The following is an 18,794-nucleotide window of genomic DNA, read 5'->3' on the forward strand; positions in this document are numbered from 1 at the left end:
TCAGACTCTAACAACTTGTCAATACCCCCACCCACTATGCCGGACACACGCTCGACCCAATCTTCACCTCCAGCAAGCACATCTCCTTCAATCACACCACAGCTCTCCACTGGACGCACAACAGCTGCGTTCACTTCAACTACAAAAAGACCACGACCCACAACCCCCCACAACCTATTCCCTGAAGAAACTGGAACAAAATTACTACCAACCAGCTCTTCACATCGCTTCACCAAAACCCTCCTGCCAAATCATCGGACCCAAACCAAGCAGCCACCAACCTCACACAATGGATCACCCACAGCGCCGACGAACTAGCACCTTTGAAAAACCATCAAATCAAGCAAGGTAACAAAAAAGCCCCCTGGTTCAACGATGACCTGAAGAAATCCAAGAAGTTATGTCGCACCCTCGAGAAAGCCTGGAGAAAAAACCCAACCACTGACAACCTGACCACCTTCAAGAAAGCCACCCGCAAACACCACCAACTGATCCGATCCACCAAGAAATCAGCATTCAAGGATCGACTTGACAACAACGCCCACAACAGTAAGGAACTATTCAACATCGTCAAAGAATTTACCAACCCCACCGCCGGCACCAACAATATCACTCCCTCCCAAGACCTCTGCGACTCCCTAGCCTCTTTCTTCTACAACAAAATCGCCGACATACATAACAGCTTTGAAAACCAGTCCGGAGACCAGTCCACTCCACCCACCTCTGAACCAAAACCCCCCTCTAACAACCTTTGCGCCTGGAACCCAATCACCACTGAAGACACCATCCGCCTGATGAACTCCATCCACTCAGGATCGCCAACCGACCCATGTCCCCACCACATTTTCAACAAAGCAGACTCCATTATCGCATCCCATCTCCGAGACGTCATCAACTGCTCCCTCAACTCCGCTACCTTCCCGGAAAGCTGGAAACATGCCGAACTCAGCACCCTTCTGAAGAACCCCACAGCAGACCCCACTGAACTTAACAACTACCGCCCCATATCGCTCCTCCCATTCCCTGCCAAAGTTATTGAGAAAGCTGTCAACAGTCAGCTCGCCGCCTTCCTCGAATCCAACAAATCCCTCGACCCCTCACAGTCCGGCTTCCGAGCCAAACACAGCACCGAAACCGCCCTCATCGCAGCAACAGACGACATTCGAACTCTACTGGACAACGGAGAAACAGCTGCCCTCATCCTACTTGACCTCTCCGCAGCCTTCGACAGTCTGTCATAGCACCATCATACAACGCCTCAGCAACGTCGTAATACAAGGAAAAGCATTGGACTGGATCATCTCGTTCCTCACCGGAAGAACCCAGAGAGTCCGCCTCCCCCCTTTTAGATCAGAGGCTACCGAAGTCATCAGCGGCGTACCACAAGGATCATCACTCAGTCTCACCCTCTTTAACATATACATGAGTCCCCTCGCATCCATCGCACGCCAACACAACCTCAACATCATCTCCTACGCAGACGACACCCATCTGATCCTCTCCCTCACCAAAGACCCAAACACCGCCAAAACCAACTTACACGAAGGAATGAAAGAAGTAGCCGAGTGGATGAAGAACAGCCGTTTAAAACTGAACTCTGACAAAACGGAAGTCCTCATCTTAGGATCATCCCCCTCCGCCTGGGACGACTCATGGTGGCCACCGGCCCTGGGAACCGCACCCATACCTACGGACCACGCACGTAACCTGGGCTTCATCCTGGACTCCTTCCTCTCGATGACCAGACAAGTCAACGCCGTCTCATCTTCATGCTTCAACATCCTACGCATGCTCAAAAAAATCTTCCACTGGATCCCCACCGAAACAAGAAAGACGATTACCCACGCACTGGTCACAAGCCGACTGGATTACGGAAACACCCTTTACGCCGGAACCACAGCCAAACTACAGAAAAAACTCCAATGCATCCAAAACGCCTCAGCTAGACTCATAATGGACATCCCCCGTCAAGCTCACATTTCCGGTCACCTGAAAGACCTCCACTGTCTCCCCGTCAACAAGAGAATAACGTTCCGTCTCCTCACCCACGCACACAAAGCCCTCTACGACCTAGGACCCGAATGCCTCAACACGCGTCTGTCCTTCTACACCCTCACCCGCCAACTACGATCGTCCAATCAAGGCCTCGCCGCAATTCCGCGTTATCCATAGATCCACCATGGGGGGAAGAACCTTCTCCTACTTAGCGGCCAAAACCTGGAATTCTCTCCCCACCCACCTCCGCCTTGTACAGAACCACCTCTCCTTCAGAAAGCAACTAAAAACTTGGATATTCGATAAGTAAAGCACCCCCCTCCCTCCCCCAAGCGCCTTGAGACCCTCTGGGTGAGTAGTGCGCTATACAAATTTTTGAACTTGAACTAGAGGAAGAACCTTGGGTGGCCCACTTTACTAAAAATATTTGGCGTAACGGCGAGGAAAGGCATCTGCCCACGTAAGATAATTTGATAAACACAACATCTCTTCTTTTTTTTAATTACCAAGAGATCACAGAATCTCTTTCCCAGGGTACTAGTAATAAGGCCGGGGTCGGACGGAACTCCAATTGATTTTTTTACCTAGCACCCAGAACTTTGGGGCCCAGTACTAACTAATGTTGTAGCCAGTGTGGGCCCGCCGGAGCCATGGTCGAAATCGATTTTGATATCAATTTTTAAAAAGGGTGATACATCAGTGCCAAAAAAATGATAGGCCCATATCACTTCTGGACAGCACGGCTAAACTTATGGTTAGAGTATTACTGAATAGACTTGAGGAATTGGCTACTACTAACAATGTTTTGATCTCGACCCAATATGGTTTTAAGAAGAGAGAATGCACACAGGACCAGTGTCTTAATTTGAGCTTGCTGATTGCTAAGTACACACAAGCGAAACAAGGCAAGCTCTACTTGGTTTTTATTTACTAATCCACAGCTTTTGACTGTATTGCTCATCATCATTTGTGAAGGATTATGAAAGAAATGGGGATCGATGAAGCAATTATCTCTATAATTAAACAGCTATATACTAGGGCTGCGGCCAGTGTCCGCTATGTGAAACATGGAGAGAAAACCAGGTGGTTCCCTATTAATAGGGGGTTCGTCAGAGGTGCGTCCTCACCCCTTTTCTTTTTTCAATTCATACCAATGGAGTGGAGGCTCCCCTGCTAGAATCAACCCTGGATATCCCAATGATGAATAAGGGCTGCATACCCATACTCATTTACGCTGGCGCTGCGGTCCTAATTGTACTTCAAAAGCGTTTAGAGACATACGTGAATTTTATGGAAAAAATTAGATTTATAAACTAAAAAGGCAAAATCCTTTATTTTAGTGACATTTTACAAGATGAAAAAAGTACCATCTTTTTATATAACAGGATGGAAAGAGGCACAGACGGATACGTTCTCTTATTTAGGGGTGACATTTTATGGTCCCATATGGTGACTAACAGAAGCCTAATGTTGGAAAAAAAAGTATTATTGCTCTATACTCTTTTGTTAAAAAACTAGGGTCAAAACCATTAGATATTGTTAAAACAAAGTATACCTGGCAAATCTTCCACAGTAGCTACCAATGGAGCTGGTGTTTGGGGACATAATAACCCAGTAGCTATTAAAACGATAGAAGACAATTTCTGGAAAACACTGGTCCGTCTCCCTAAAAGTTGCTCAAATTTTAATTGCCATCTCAAGCTGAATGTCCCCTATATATCAGACCAGATATGTCTGGTCCCAATTCTCCTATGGCACACCATTTGGAGAAGGGAATCCGTTAACCTTACCCAACAGAGTTGCCTTGTATTGGAACATGTACAGAGAATCCCTTGGATCATGTACGTTAAAAATAGCCTAATTTCTTTGGGTTTAGAAACTCTCTTTGAAACACCAAGAAATTGCTTGAGCATCTAAAAAAAACAACCAAAACTCGCTTTTTCAATTTTATGGCTGACAAACGATTTAAAATGAATAGTTCCAAACATAAGGTGCAAACTTATCTTGCGGTCCGATCCCTAATGAGGGGTAAGCCACATATTTGTCATTGGTGATAAATTTACGCCGTAGATTTATATTTACTAGGTTCCTGCTATTCCTCCTACCTTGTATGTTGGGCTACTCATCAGGAACGTTTTCTACACTAGCTGTGCCATTTTGTCCATGTGGTGGTGAGTCCCTTTAATCTGATTTGCATATCTTTTTCGTCTCTAAGTTTTATTTGGAACATCCATAAAGGTTTATATAGTCAATTATGTGCAAGCCCAAATTCAGACAATGTCGTCCAAGAATGTTTTTCTTGCGAATGCTGTCTGATCATTTTGTCTGCTATCGTGTTGCGTTCTCTTTATGCCTTTCTTTAAAGACCAGGAGATTGCACAATTGATCGAAATGAATTTATAAGTATTTTAACTATTTTAAATGATTGTTTTAATTGAATTAACATTCTATTGTGGAAAACTGATGAATTATGTGTATTTGAAATGTTATGATCTTTATGAATATGGATCGAATAAAGTGATTTCTGACTCTGACTCATAACAAGACAACACACATTAAATGTATTTGGCTATCTCTGAAAATCATTTTTAATGCCTCATATTGGTGGTATCCTAGATGAGTAATAACTCAATACAAATCAACAATGTCAAGACTGAAATCTTGACTATCAGCAAAAACTCCTCTGGATGGTCAACTAACTGGAGGCTTTTTGACCTCATCGTCCTCATTGGTCACCACAATTCAGAATCTCAACTTTCTCTTTGACCAGTCACTCTCACTCTCCCAAATGAACAGCATTTCCTCTTCCTGCTTTTAAACCGCCTCCAATAGAAGACAAATCCTCTCTTGTCATCAAATCCTCATCTAGAGGTCGTACAGGTGATGATTTTTTGCCGCTTCGTGTAATGCAACTCCTTATATTTTATTTGCCTACATCAACTTGTGCCCTTATATTTAAACTCCTCCAGGATGCTCATTTCTTCTTTTACCTGTCTTTGCTTCACTGGCTTCCAATTTCTAAACTCATTACTTTCAAATCATTTTATCTTCTTCATTATGCCTTCTTCCTTTAGGGCACTTCCTGCCTCCAACGCAAACACTCTCAGTATTGTCTTTCTTATTTGCTGCGTTCCTCCAAATTGCACTTCTTGCACCTTGGAGGCCAATCCTTTTCTTATTAGACAATCAAATTCTCAAATTCTGTCCTTCCTGCCATCTGACTTCTTGACGCCCATCTTGCTTTTCGCAAATCTCTGAAAATCTTCTAATTGAACCAACGATATTTAGAGTTATCATTGCGTTCTACAAGTTGTTCTCCCCTTAGCACCAGGATAGCCTTTGGGTGACAGAGCACTTAATATATGGTTAACATAGAATAATTAAGAAAATTCCTATGGTTTCCACGCTAGAAGTCATATTTTAGACACAATGCATTCAGTGTACTACCTTTGGAAGGTTTTTATTTTTACTTAAAAACGTTTACAAATTGTTTAACTGAAGCAATTGCCCTCTGTAAGATGTCCTGTGGGTCCCTAAGATACTGTTAACCTGCAAGGTAACTGACCTGCTGCCAGCACTGAGAACTCTGCAAGACTGACATATAGATTCACAATGCACTTGAGCTGAGCTGGGGCCCTTCTATACTGTGGGGGCTGCAGTGCTCAACCGAGGCCTAGCTCACGCCCCCCATCTTGAATAATGGCGAGGCAGGTCATAGAAGACCAAGAGCATACATTTCTGTATAGACTCCTGAAAATCAAAAGCAGGCCGGGGAGCAGTATCAGGATGAAAAATGAATGTAACATGCTTACTTACATTCCGGCTCTGCCCCAGAATGATAACCATTGAGAACCAGTTTAAAGGTTTATTTTTGTCATGTTTGAATGTTGTGACCTTGTGCAATTTATAATTACTAGCAGAATAAAACATGCATTTATTAACACACTTGTCAAGAAAAATACAACATGGTGGAAGAGACATTCTTCAACGGTGATTCACAACCTATTCAACATTTTGCATGTTCAGGGCCATTTCACAGGCGCCCTTCCTGTTCTCCCACGGATTGGTAGGATGGAAGAGCGCCTTTCATTGGTCAGTGGCCAAACACTGCTTCAAATAACATTGCAAATAGGCATTTTAAGTATATTATCTGCAGTTTGTGCTGACGATCAAAACCATCCCCCACTGTAGTACCCATGGTGAATGTTACTACAGCAACTAGAATGCTACACTCTGCAGCCAATACACCCATCAGATGCATACATTGCACTAAAAGGAACTCCTGCATATGTATGTATACAGGACTAGATACCTTGGTTTGATTTTTATCGTGAGTGAATGACTGGTGTTCTTTAGTCACAAGAATAGTCATCACAGACGCACAAGAGATCTGCTAGTGACCACATGCAAAAGTTCAGCATTTCGAGAAAGATGACTAAACACACCACTGGTCTGGTGGTACAGTGCAATAAATCCGCCATTAAAGACATTTCTTGACTTCATGCGCAGAGGTTCGAATCCCAGCGGCTCCAGTCAGCCTTTACACCTTTGAGATTGATAAAATGAGTAACAAAAAGTTGGGTAATAATAAACATCTGGCATTTTAGTGCCAAAATGCCATGCTGGATGAGCGAGTGATTTACAAATACATGATATATATAATTTTCAACCATACAAATGTACAAAGAGAGCTATTTAACAATATGAGGAGGCACGCCTACAAATGGTCTCTCTTGATGTAGTGATTTCACTCCTTTTTAATAAAACCTTGCACAGGTGTGAAACTTAAAAAATGTAAGAAGGCACAACAGACAGGTTGTGATCACTTCTTTCAAACACAGACCAATATAAAAGGATTTCAAATCCCAAAATGTAATGTGTAGGATCATAAAAACTCAAGAGTGATTTTCTATAACTAGTGCATACTGCTTGTCTTGCACTGATTAATGTACACGTGGAAATTAAAGCTTGACTGCTCAATTTTAAATGTGAATTAGTATTACAGGGAGTATTCTAAACCCACCGGGCTTAAAATGCATTAATGTGGAATTACTAAACAGAATTAATAAATAGAATTAGACCCCAGTGTATACTTTCTTAGATTTAGACTGGATCGCAGAAACACAGGGCAGTGTGTCAGTCACGGACGAAGAGTGCAAGTGATGCAATCACAATTAACCGCCTACTTTTACATTGTGACATATTTTTTAGAAGCAGCTTAGTTTCTTTGTGAAGAGACACAATGCAGAGCTGTGTTGCGCTGTTTCCTTGAGCACATCTACGGGTCCATTGAATTAAATATGTCAGGCATCTACCTGCTGGTGGGAGCTGTTCTGTTTTCGGAGAAGACACGTTCGCTGCTGCCTTGATGATGTTTGATCAGTCTGTCACGATATGCGGCGATGTACTATCAGTCTGTCACGATATTCAGTCAGGCTGTCACGATATGTGATAGTTTGTCACAATATGCGATGATGGTCTGTCAGTTTGTCACGATATGCTCATAGGTGGCTAGAGCACTTCTAAAACTAAGTGCAGAGAGCATCACCGGCGAGAAGAGATCCTCTATTCAAACAGCATCAGGACCAAATGACCCCAGTAAGAATGACCGTATACAGAAGAACTTTCTAGGCAGAACTCCGACTATCCAGCCCCGGGGATGTGCTGTCCCAGTGCACGTGCTGTTTATGTTGTATACTCTGATGAGACAGTGACATTATTTTGGGGTGACCCCCGCCCCCAATCCAAGCCTGCCGCGTGCTCCTGCAATGTTACTCTCGAACATTCATGTCATTAATATCCCCAGCGCTATAAATAATGCACAAGTGCTTGCGTGAGCTGCGCGCTATGCTTCGAGTTTGGGGGTTAAAATGCAGATGCGATGCACATCAAAGGCTTTGCGCTGTCTACAGCGCCCTGAGTATTTTGTCCCTTTGATCTCGCCGCTCGGAAGGCTCGTCTTAGAGTAGTACTGGGGAAGGAGGTTTTAGGGCTCGGGCGCACTACTGTGACAGCTAGGACTAAAACAGAGAGAAACTTCAGCTGCTAACACATCTAAGCGGTATTTAGGCATTGCGCGCAGGCACTCAGGCAGGTCTGTGTGCCTGCGGAGACACTCGGCGAGGCGGCGTCCACAGCCAGCGGGGCAGCACCGGACGGGACACACAGGGCGGACTCACCAGAGCAGCAGCGGAGCAGGATAGCAAACACCGGGCGCAGCAGCTTCCAGGACTCCCTCGAGTACCGGCGCGGTCCCAAAGTGGCGCCTCAGAGCTCAGCCCGGCAGCGCCGCCCGCTCGCCGAGGTGCATGAATGAAGGGAGCGGCACTGGGCGGACGCACACCTCGGTCATCGCCGCCCGGGAGTCATGCTGCACAGGCTCGCGCGCACGCCGCCTCTTCCCATCACATCCTGGTCCCAGTCACCCGAGTGCAGCCTCGAGCGCAGGCAGCGCGGATAGTAGCTGCTGCCGCGACCAATGGCAGGCGCGGACTCCCACCCTCCGCCGCGTGCCACACTTGTCACTCACGGCACCTGCTTAAGGTGGAACCGAGGAGTTCAGGGGGTGTATCTGAAGTGTGTAGATTTACAAACAATCTAGTCGGTTTAAGGACCGTCAACACCCATGCGTTATTTATTTACAATCTATTTATGCATAGAAATGTATGCATTAAAGATACGTTTTCTTAATAAGATAGCAGAACGATTGAAAGGTTCCATTTGATATAGTCCCTCAATTCAGGAGAGACACCTTAAAGCTTGTCCTTAAGGGTGACATAATGTACCTGTCATTTAAATGACAAGGAATGCAAATAAATGTGCTATTTCACTCCAGAAGTACTGAGATTTATACTGATAATTACATGCCTTCATGGGATCACTTTGTTTTAAGAAGGAAAGTGTCCTTAAAATACCTGCCATGAAGAGGTGAACTTGCGCCACATCAATGGAAAAGACATAGGCACTTTTTTCTGAACATATCTCTCAAGCTGAATTTTCTCGAATGGCAACTAAAGGTGAACGCTACCACGTTACAGCGTGATGTGTGCGAATGGACAGTGTCTCCAGGGTTAAAAGAAGAAGGTTTGACCACTCACTCATCATTTTTGGGTCACTCTGGGCATGTATTCCACTGTGTCTAAAGGGATTTTTTAGGAATTGGAGAATATAGGTAATCTGCCAAAACCTGGTAGGATTTCCGTTCGTCCTTTTTAAAGGGTAGGGCGGATGGGAAATCTGTCAATTTTTAGCAGATGTCCTGCTTCCACCAAACTCTAAATAACTCCCTAATGGACTTATGTTTAGTTTTCTAGATGCAGGATAGCCAATGACATTAATGCACTTGTAATATGGTGGATGGTCCATCAGCAACCTTTTGGCAGATGTCCAGCTAACTCCAAACTGTAAATAACGCCCTAAGGCCTCTCTTTAACCCGTTCTGCGCTGATGACGGAACCGCTCCGTCATCAGCCTCGGTAGCGCTGTGCTGATGATGGAGCGGTTCCGTCATGGCCTGCTCGCCGCGCCTGCACGGCAGGGATTCCGCGCCTGTGCCGGGCGTTCTATTGAGTGGGCGGGGGCATGACGGAACCGCTTCGTCATAAGCATAGCGCTTCCGAGGCTGATGATGGAGCGGTTCCGTCACCACCAGGAGAGCGCCGCGTGGCTCCCCTACCCCCTAGCGCTGCAGCGGAATTGCCGCCGCAGCGAAGGGGTTAAAGTTTGGTGGGTGAAGGTTTTTCACCATTTTCAAGGGTGTCAAAAGGACACCCTGTTGCCCTCCTGAAATATGTATGTGTGCTCATGTGGCGCACATACATGCCCATGGCACGTTGAAAAATGCAAAAAAGTGAATTTTTCAAAGAAATCGCAAATTACCACCAACTTGAAGTTGGTGGTAATTTGCGATTTCTTATGCCACAATCGCACAACTTGGGTCCTTTCTCATCACATTTAAGGAATCGCAATTTGCAATTCCTTAAATGCAATCGCAAAATAGGGAATTGCAATTCCCTATTGTGCAATGCCCTTTTGGGATGATACGTCCCAAAAGGCCTTATCCCGTTCGCAATCTGGCCGATTCTGAGAATCGGCCCGTTTGTGAACTGGAAAAGGGCTTGATACATATGTCCCCAGGAGTTTTGGAGAGCTGTTTAGATGCAGACAACACCTGTTGAAAATGGCCATGTCTACGAAGTGACAGCAGCATATCTTTTGTAAGGCAATTACAATTAGCACATCAGTCTTAGTGCTCTGCAGAGAGGCCACAGATTTCATGGGTATTACATCTGAACACCTTTTTGAACCTGAAAAAGGCATTGTTTGAAATTTACACTGCCTTCTGCCTCAACTCAAGGGTTCTCAAACGTGGCAGTCATGAACAGCCTTACTCATCCTGAACTCACAAAGTCACCTAGAGGTGACTCAATTCACAGTACATTCTGCACAACCCTCATATAATGCAAGGAAAAAAACTACGGAAACACAACTGTTAGAAGGTGGTTCTGACACTAAGGGCCGCCCGGATTTTTTGCTTTTTGAGCACCTAATTGTTGAGCTTTTACTGTGGGGGAGCATCATAATCTGGGACTCATCCACAGTGAACTCACAATGAAGGAGACTGCATGGAAATGTAATTAGTGTCCGCCTAGCTTGACTAGGCCGCTGCGCAGCAGGTGGAGTATGGGACACCGTGCTGGTTACATGCAGACACAGGTGTACATGCGTGTGCACATGTGTAGGGGCTGCGCAGGGGAAATTCCTAGCATGCGCAGTCCAGGAGCAGCTACAGAGTGAATGGTGTGGCAGGATTTATGCAGAATTGGGTGGTGACATGGAATAGGCTTTATACCCTGGGAAGGAACATGCCAGGGAAAGTCAGTGTGTTTTACTGTGTTTTTACTTCATTATTCCCCTCTGGGGATGTGGGGTCCATGGCTAAAATGACTTCTACAAAGCCTACAAATTCCAGACACGCACTACAGTCCAGTGTAGCGGATGTGAAAATGAGTATTCTGCAGAGTCCAAAGTCATATTTGTACTGCTTTTGGGTCGTCCGGAAATGTCATATTTCTCTGAGTTCCTGGCTGGGGTCTGGGCCTGGCAGGTTAGATTAATGCCCTTTCTTCCCTGAGCAAAGATCTTCCCTCCAAGGAAGGGTGATAGGCGGAGCTACAAGCCAATCCATCAACCGCTGTCGCTGGGTGCCAGGCACCAAGCAGAACCACGGTAAAGGCAGTGAGGGGGGAAGGAGTTGGGTTTCAGAGGCCATGTGGCCAGAGACACTGGACGACTCCATTTTGAACAACCCAGAGGCTGGACAAGAAGGAGGGAGGGGGCAGGGAAGTGAGGTGTCGCTGTTTTATAGGACACACAGAGACTTCCTGCCACCCCCTACTCAACTTTTAAAAAGTACTTGCACAGGAAGAGAAGCTCTCTCTGGGGTGTGGTCTGCTGAGGTGGAAGGTGCTGGAGCCTGGCAATGGGCAGTTGGAAGGAGAGACCCCTGCCTGTCACCCAGGCCCCTAACAGCACCAGAAGAAGCACCCAGGACCGGTGCGCAGAAGCAGGGGCCTCTGCGCAGGGAGAAGAGAGGCACTGGAGGAGAGCCAGGCGAAAGGCTGGCGCAGGTAGCCAGTGCAGACTGCTCCCTGCATAGTGCACCCTCTTGGAGACCCGGAGAGTGAAGGAGAGTGCTCCCAGTGGCTGGGGGCGCTGCCAGGAGCAAGAAGATGCAAAAATGGGGCAGATCGGACCTCCAGGGGCTGAGATATGGCCCCCAGAAGGTGAGCGACCTTGGACCTGTGGCCCCCTGACGGCGAAGCGCGTGAGGCTCCGCCGCTGGTCAAGGAAAGGCCCCCGGGGTGGTTCAGGTCCCGGGGACTGCCCTCCAACGTGGAGAGCCTGCGGGGGTCCCGGGTGGGACCGGGGCCCCAGACAAGGAAGGAGGAGCCAGGGGCCCGGGTGGGACCGTGCCCCCTAACAAAGTGCGGAGCGGCCGAGGTGGGCTCCCTGCGCCGCATACCCTTACCCGGGGATCCGGGTGGGACCAGGCCCCCCACCGAGGCCCCAGGAAGAGGCGAAGCACCAGCACGGCTCTCCCCGGCACAGCGGGAGAGCCGCTCATCTAATATTCAGCAGCAGGAGCTTGAAGCTCCCAAAAATGCCTTGCAAGGCATGGGGAATGGATAGTTTCTGGCATTTTGGTGGCCCCCAGAGGAGAGGGGTCACCTTTGAGTGTGGAAAGGTGCTGGGGGAGCTGCTGGAGAAGCGCAGTCTAGCCCCCAGCAGAAAGCTAAGTCCCACCCTAAGTTTCTTGAGGATTTAAAAAGAATAACCCCTCAAGGCTCTGCGAAGATTGCATCACCTCCTAGGCTGGAACTTTTGTTCTACAGCTGGGGGTTCATTGAGAAGTGCATCAAAGATTGAAGGGCTGAGTTGGAGATGTCTCGAGAAGGGCATCCCCTGGAGGTGAAATGGTGTAATTTCACTGAAATGCATTTATTAATGGTTATTTCTTTTTGAGGGACTGATGTTCAATGTGAAGTACTGGTGTAAGGTGATGTCACAAGCAAAGTGGATTTAAGTGGCTAGACACTCCTGCTAGGGTGTCTGACAGTATTTACAACTTAATCCTGTGATCATCTGTGATGCCTTTAGGGGCTGTAATTACAATGCATTGTTATGGATATCCAAATGTGATGAGTACTGTCATTCTAAAGTGTGCGTAAACATGTAGTCTTGCAGCTGCGCTTAGGTGAAGACCCCAGACTGTTAGCCCTTAAGATGTAGAGGTGTATACTTTAGGGTCAGTAGGAGATGCTAGGTCAGGGTCATGTGTAACCAAGGCAGGTGTATCCCTGTTTAATGCTTGTTGAGGTAACGGGACGCCACTGGGATGGTGCCAGTGCGCAGGGTCCTTGCTCCAGGATAGGCTCAACTAATTGCATTGGGGCGAGATGATGTGTATACATGGGAGTGGTGGTACTAGACCCCACCCCACTGTGGGAGGGTTGGGGGTGTTATGCAATGTCACAAAGTAATTTCAGCAGCTTATGTATATTTGTAAATTGTTGCATAGTATTGAGTAGTGCGTGTGTTTAATAAATGTACTCTTACTTTTATAAAGCAAAGTACAGACTTGACAATCAATAATTGAGTGTTATTTTTGCGCACCTGCAAATGGCTATTACAAGCCCACACCACCTCCCTTGAGTAAGCCTCAGACTGCTCTGCAATGCTACCCTCAGAGAGTCAGGCGCTACAATTGGGTGTTTGGTTTCCAGTGAAGGACAAATGTAGTCATGTTATTTGTGCAGGCCTCACAGATGCTGCCTCGTTTTCCAACAACAACCATCTGGAGAAAATAAATATGCTTAAGCAAGGAAACATTAACCCCTTCCATGCTCGTGACGGAACCATTCCGTCATGAGCCACGGACGCGCTGTGCTCGTGACGGAGTGGTTCCGTCACGGCACGACCGCCCCACCCACGCTGCAGGAATTCCGCGCCTGCGCGGCCTTTCAATTGAGCGGGCGGGGCCGTGACGGAACCACTCCGTCACAAGCACAGCACGCCCGTGGCTCCACCAAAGACATGCTGAAGGTGGTCCAACAAAAACTGTCACAAAGAGTCAGTGTCGATCAGTATCAGCACATGGGGAAAACAATTAATAAGCAATGAATTAAAAAACAACACATAAAACCAAGGTGCGATTCATGGACCTGTGGATAGGTAGAGAGTGAGGAGTGGTGCTTGGGCTCATGCTCCCACATTAATAATTCTGACTCACATATAGGGTCTGTCTAATTGTGTTTGTAGGTCTGTACAGCTGATCCCTGTCACTTGAAAAGTTAAGCTCACTAACCAGCAGAGGTGCTGTCGCCAGATTACATCTGTCCCTCACACAAAGTCAGTCTAAATAAGTGGGCTAGTCTGACTAGATTAGAAGATGGTTGCAGAGTTACAGACTCCCTAACACAAAAAACGTGTCTAGCTCTGTTAACTGATTTCCAGAGGAGATCTCTCCAAAACAACTCCAACTCTAATAAAGGACCAATTTAGCAATGTTCTTTAATTTATAGAGAGGTCTTCCCAGAGCTCCCATTTGTCTAACACAAATGGACTGATCACCCAAGAGCCTGGCTCAAAGAAATGGGCTTTCTAGTCAAATGCCCTAGTACGAAGAGAAGCTGACCTTAAAGGTTCGCCCCATCTCACACAAATCAAACACTGGCAAAGCCAATAGGTCTGACTTGCATTTTCAGTTTTGAACCGTACATATTTGCTTTGCCAAGGAGAATTTTTTTTTATTTTTCAGAAGCCGGGGATTTGACTCCAGCACATTGTCTTGTGTCGAAGGTGCTGTGGAGTGTTCCATGGTTCCAGGCCGGTGTGGGCAGCAAGGTGGCTGGGTTTGGGGACACCAGAGGTGACAGTCTGGGCTCTTCTTCAGCTGCCTCATAGGGACATGCTGCTACTGTACCGGTGTAAGGGTATAAATGATGGAGTTAGCTAGCGTCCTGCCAGTTAAGGGCTCCGTGGGTGGAGCCTGAGGGAAGTGGTGAGCCAGCACAAAATGACACCAGCTCTACCGCCAGTTCACACAAACCCTCTCTTAAATTAGAGCACCAGAGCTGTTAACACCAAGCACTTTATTTTGACAGAGAAGTTTCATGAAGTTACCGCAGCATGTACGGATGGCATACTGTATATCTTGGTAATAAAGGTGCTGCTGGCAACTTGGGACTCGTAATCTCTGCTCAGGAGGAAACTAAGAGCAGGGACTGCTGGGATATTTATATCTAAATCAGAGACACACAATCAGGTGCCACTCATCTATTATCCAGTATCTCTGCCTATTCATTTGAAGACAACTAAAAGGTAAGGGGAGAAGAAATTTTATGAAATCTACACACTCATGTATAGAACACTCATTTATGTTATGTTATGTTATTTTGACTTATAAAGTGCATGGGTACTGTTAGACCTGTCTGCTCCTGTGAGTCCCCTCACAATTATGATTTATTTTGTCCCCTTTGGCCTCCTAGTTACTAGTTTTTTTTTAATGTCCACCAGGATTCTTTTTAGTGTGGCAGGGGGCTAGGTGTTCCTTGACTAGGCCGGCCTTCTTTTCCTCTGAGGCCTAGTCCATATCCTGAAAATTTAGGGACACCTGGGAACCTAAAATGGTGTCCAGCAACTGCCATAACTGCCTCCTTAGGAGAACAGATCCATTGGGTTCTATGGAGAAGGTTCTGGAACTTCCTGGCTGGTTCTGAGAGCCCTAGGTCAGCCTATATTAGGCAAGGTCAGGGGTGGCCATTTTGTGTAGCCCTGACCAGTGTGGAGGGAGGCGACTACAGGAGGAGAGCTTTTCACCCGTAGGAACATGATCGACTTGTGGGCCGGCTGTTTACTATTTGGATGTGACCACCCTGAAGATGACCAAACCCCACTGAATCAGAATTCCTTTGTGCACCCAGAACATAGACTTTCACCACAAAAGCACCGAAGAACCTATTGGTGTGAACTTAGAAATCAGCGGGGGTTCATACACCCCTGGGACACTCTTGTCATCATTCACCTTGATTACCCCTTTGAAACGGCATTACAGTGAAAAAGGAAGAGGAGCTGAAATCACAACCGCTGCAACTGACTTCGCGACAGGCGAGGCACACTCACTGTGAAAAGAGTAGCGAAGCCTGTAGCGACGGCCGAGGGAGAGATCGTCCATTCCACTTGGAATCATCTGAAGCGGCATTGGTGAATCTGAGAGCCAGCACTTCCGTGGTTTCGTTGTGGTGGAGGACGGACTACGCCAGCGAAGGCGGGGCAGAGGAAGAGCTTCTGGAGGGGAGTCGAGCGTCATCGAGGAAGGCGGAACTGCACCAGGGGCGGACCTGCGCAGAAGGAGGAGCAGCGCCACCACCGGTGAGGAGATCGTCAAGTGCGGCGGCGTGTCCCGATGTCGCTTCACGAAGAAGTCCTACTGAGACTCCCGAGCCGCTTTGGAAGAGCGCCGTACGCCTCCATTCCCAATCCTGAGGAGAGACTACCCACCGAGACTGTCCCGCGCCAGTGAGGCAACTCCAGCATAGCACAAGTAAGCTGGGATTGACACGGGCTGAGGGCGGAGGCAGAACTTAAAGGAGCTGGGTCCTGAGGGGTGCCAAACGAATGCCGCAGTGAATGCGATCAGGCCAGCGGTATTTCCCTATTCTATCCTACCACCTTACCAACGAACAGACTCAAAACTGGGCTTGTTTAACCCGTGGACTGCCGGACTCATAGGCGGGGAAGATTAAATTGGGAGAGTGAACCTCGTGTGGGATTTAGGCCGATGACACAAGGAGGTTAGAGAAAGGGGTAACCTCATTATAGAAAAAGTGTGTTTAGAACCACCAAAGTTTCTCTTGCAGAGGAAGGAGAATTTCACTAGGGCAAAGTGAGATGTGTGGCTAACTTACCTGTTCTTTTCTAGTGGGGCGGCTGTGCAACGAAGTGTCAACCCATTGAAAGACAGTGGTTCTAAAATATCTGTGTACCTGCAGGCTTAGGGGTAAAGTATACTCTGGTTCTCTCTAAAGAATCATCAATCGTAATACTTACTCTGTCTGCAATTGTCTTGTATTGATTTCTCTAGGAAAAAGGAGGGTCATGTAAACTGATACTGAAACGTGTTATGAAATGTATTAAGTGATATAAACTGCATTAATTTGAAAGGTGATGTACTAATGTAACAAAAGAGCTATCAAACCAAAGAGAACAGAGTCTATTTTTATAAAGTACGAACCTTATTTTCCTAACAAGGTGTAGTGTCATTTTTGGAATGGATGGGCGCTGAGTTCCTGAGAGGTTTTACGCAAGCTTCACACATTAAGCTTTTGGAATTAGTCTTCCCCTCTGTGCCATGCTATCTACGTGTTGGCTAGGAAACCCCCTAGGTCTAACATATTCGTGTTTCAGCGGTGGGATACTACTTGTGCTTGCGTATACCTTGCAGTAACTCAGGGTGCACCATAGGCCTACACCTGGAGTTTTCTCCAAGCGGTCTCCCAAATTTATATTTTGATTTTCCAAATTTACTCCTGGTGGTGGTGGAGGTTGTCCTCAAATTACACTTCTTAGTTCTCTCCTGAGTGCCCATTTGATACCATATTTGAAAAATGGAATTGAACCTTGAAGAGATAGAGACCTACACTGTGGCCCAACTTAGAGAGTGGTGTCAACGACAGGGGGTGTTCTTCAAGAAAGGTGCCAAGAAAAGCGAGTTGCAGACAAGCTTGAGGGCATGGGTGGAAGCTCATACAGAGGAGGAACGGGAAACAGAAGAGAGTGATAGAGACACTGTCCTTGGGGCAGCGCTGTTGTACCAAACTGAAGGGGGGAATCTGCTGACAAGTCCCAGGACACTTTCAAGGGAGGGCAGCAGTGTCTCAGTGAGGAGCTTTACTGAAGCCGAGCTGGAAGACAGGAGGGAAGAGAGGAGACTGAAATTGGAGTTAGCTAGATTAGAAATGGAGAGGGAGGACAGGAGGTTGGCCCACAAACTAACAATAAAGGAGCTAGACATTAAAGCCTTAACATTAGGGTCCCCCAATCCTAACAATGGTGGCAGCGAAAACAAAGGGATCACCAGAGAATCCAGACCCTACTTACCCAAGGATGTCATTGCTAGTTACACCCCAGGTGATGATATTGCCAAGTGGCTAGCCGCCTATGAGGTCTCCTTAAGGGCCCATGGGATCTTGGCAATACACTGGGGGGGTGGGCTGTATAAGTACATGCTGCCTGCTGGCAGGGATACATTGTTGGCCCTGGAGCGGGATGAGCAAACCCACTACCCTACTATGAAAGTGGCGCTGGTGAAAACGTTTGGACTAACCCTGGAGAAATACCGACAGAAGTTTAGGGGGAGTCACAAATTAAGCACACAAAATTGGGTGGATTTCTTGGATTATGCAAAAAAAGCCTTGGAGGGTTGGGTGAAAGGCAGCGAGGTAGGGGACTATGAAGGTTTATATGACCTCATACTCAAGGAACACACTGCTCGAGAAATGCTTTCCCGAGCTGCGACAACACCTAGTGGACAGCAAGCTGACCAGCCCCAGGAAGCTTGCTGAGGAGGCGGACATCTGGGCTAGTACCCGGGTGTCCCCGAAGGGGACTGGAGGGGCTTCAAAAAACAAACACTTTAATAAGAGGGTCCAAGGGCGAATTTAACGACTCACCTTAGGTACATGCCCCACAACAGTCTCTCAATACACAAAAGAGTACCTAAAGGTCGAAAAAACCACTCAACTGTGGATACAGCCCCAACATCATACAGACAACATAGTGGGAACTAACAATGTGAACTAAGTGTGATGATATTTGAGTTAAAACTCAAGGGCATAGGAAAAAATTCCCATCAGAAACCACACTGTACCGCCCTCTTTTGCATCATTTGGGTACTCCTTGCCCAGGAGACATAACAAAACTAGATAGGCTAGGTGGATATAAATGATTTATTGGTATCCCCCAGACTTCCAACTCTAAAAACTCGGTGCAAACACAGATTTAACAAAACATCCGTGATCAGTAGTGGTCTGATACCAATAAATCATTTATATCCACCTAGCCTATCTAATTTTAAGTATTGCACCTTTCACTTTTTTCACTCACTTTCACACTGCTTTTTCATTAGCCACACCAACACTGTAAACTTTTACACGACCTCCCTTTATAAGTATACTTTATGCACATTTGAATACGGCTAAGATAACAACTAGCCGTTTGTTGTGTTTTGTTATGTCTCC

The 18,794-nt window shown here is 46.7% G+C and overlaps 1 protein-coding gene across 1 annotated transcript in view; it reads right to left on the reverse strand.

Moving 5' to 3' along the window:
• The window catches only part of LOC147696851 (disks large homolog 2-like), a 734,055-nt gene extending 725,627 nt beyond the window's left edge, over positions 1-8,428 (reverse strand). Inside the window, exon 1 of the mRNA XM_086933917.1 lies at positions 8,175-8,428. The gene's annotated coding sequence lies outside the window, so the exon portion shown is untranslated. The remainder of the gene's footprint in view (positions 1-8,174) is intronic.
• Positions 8,429-18,794: the final 10,366 nt, after the last annotated feature.

The sequence above is a fragment of the Lissotriton vulgaris genome, chromosome 8 (genome assembly GCF_964263255.1).
Source record: "Lissotriton vulgaris chromosome 8, aLisVul1.2, whole genome shotgun sequence".
NCBI lineage: Eukaryota > Metazoa > Chordata > Amphibia > Caudata > Salamandridae > Lissotriton > Lissotriton vulgaris.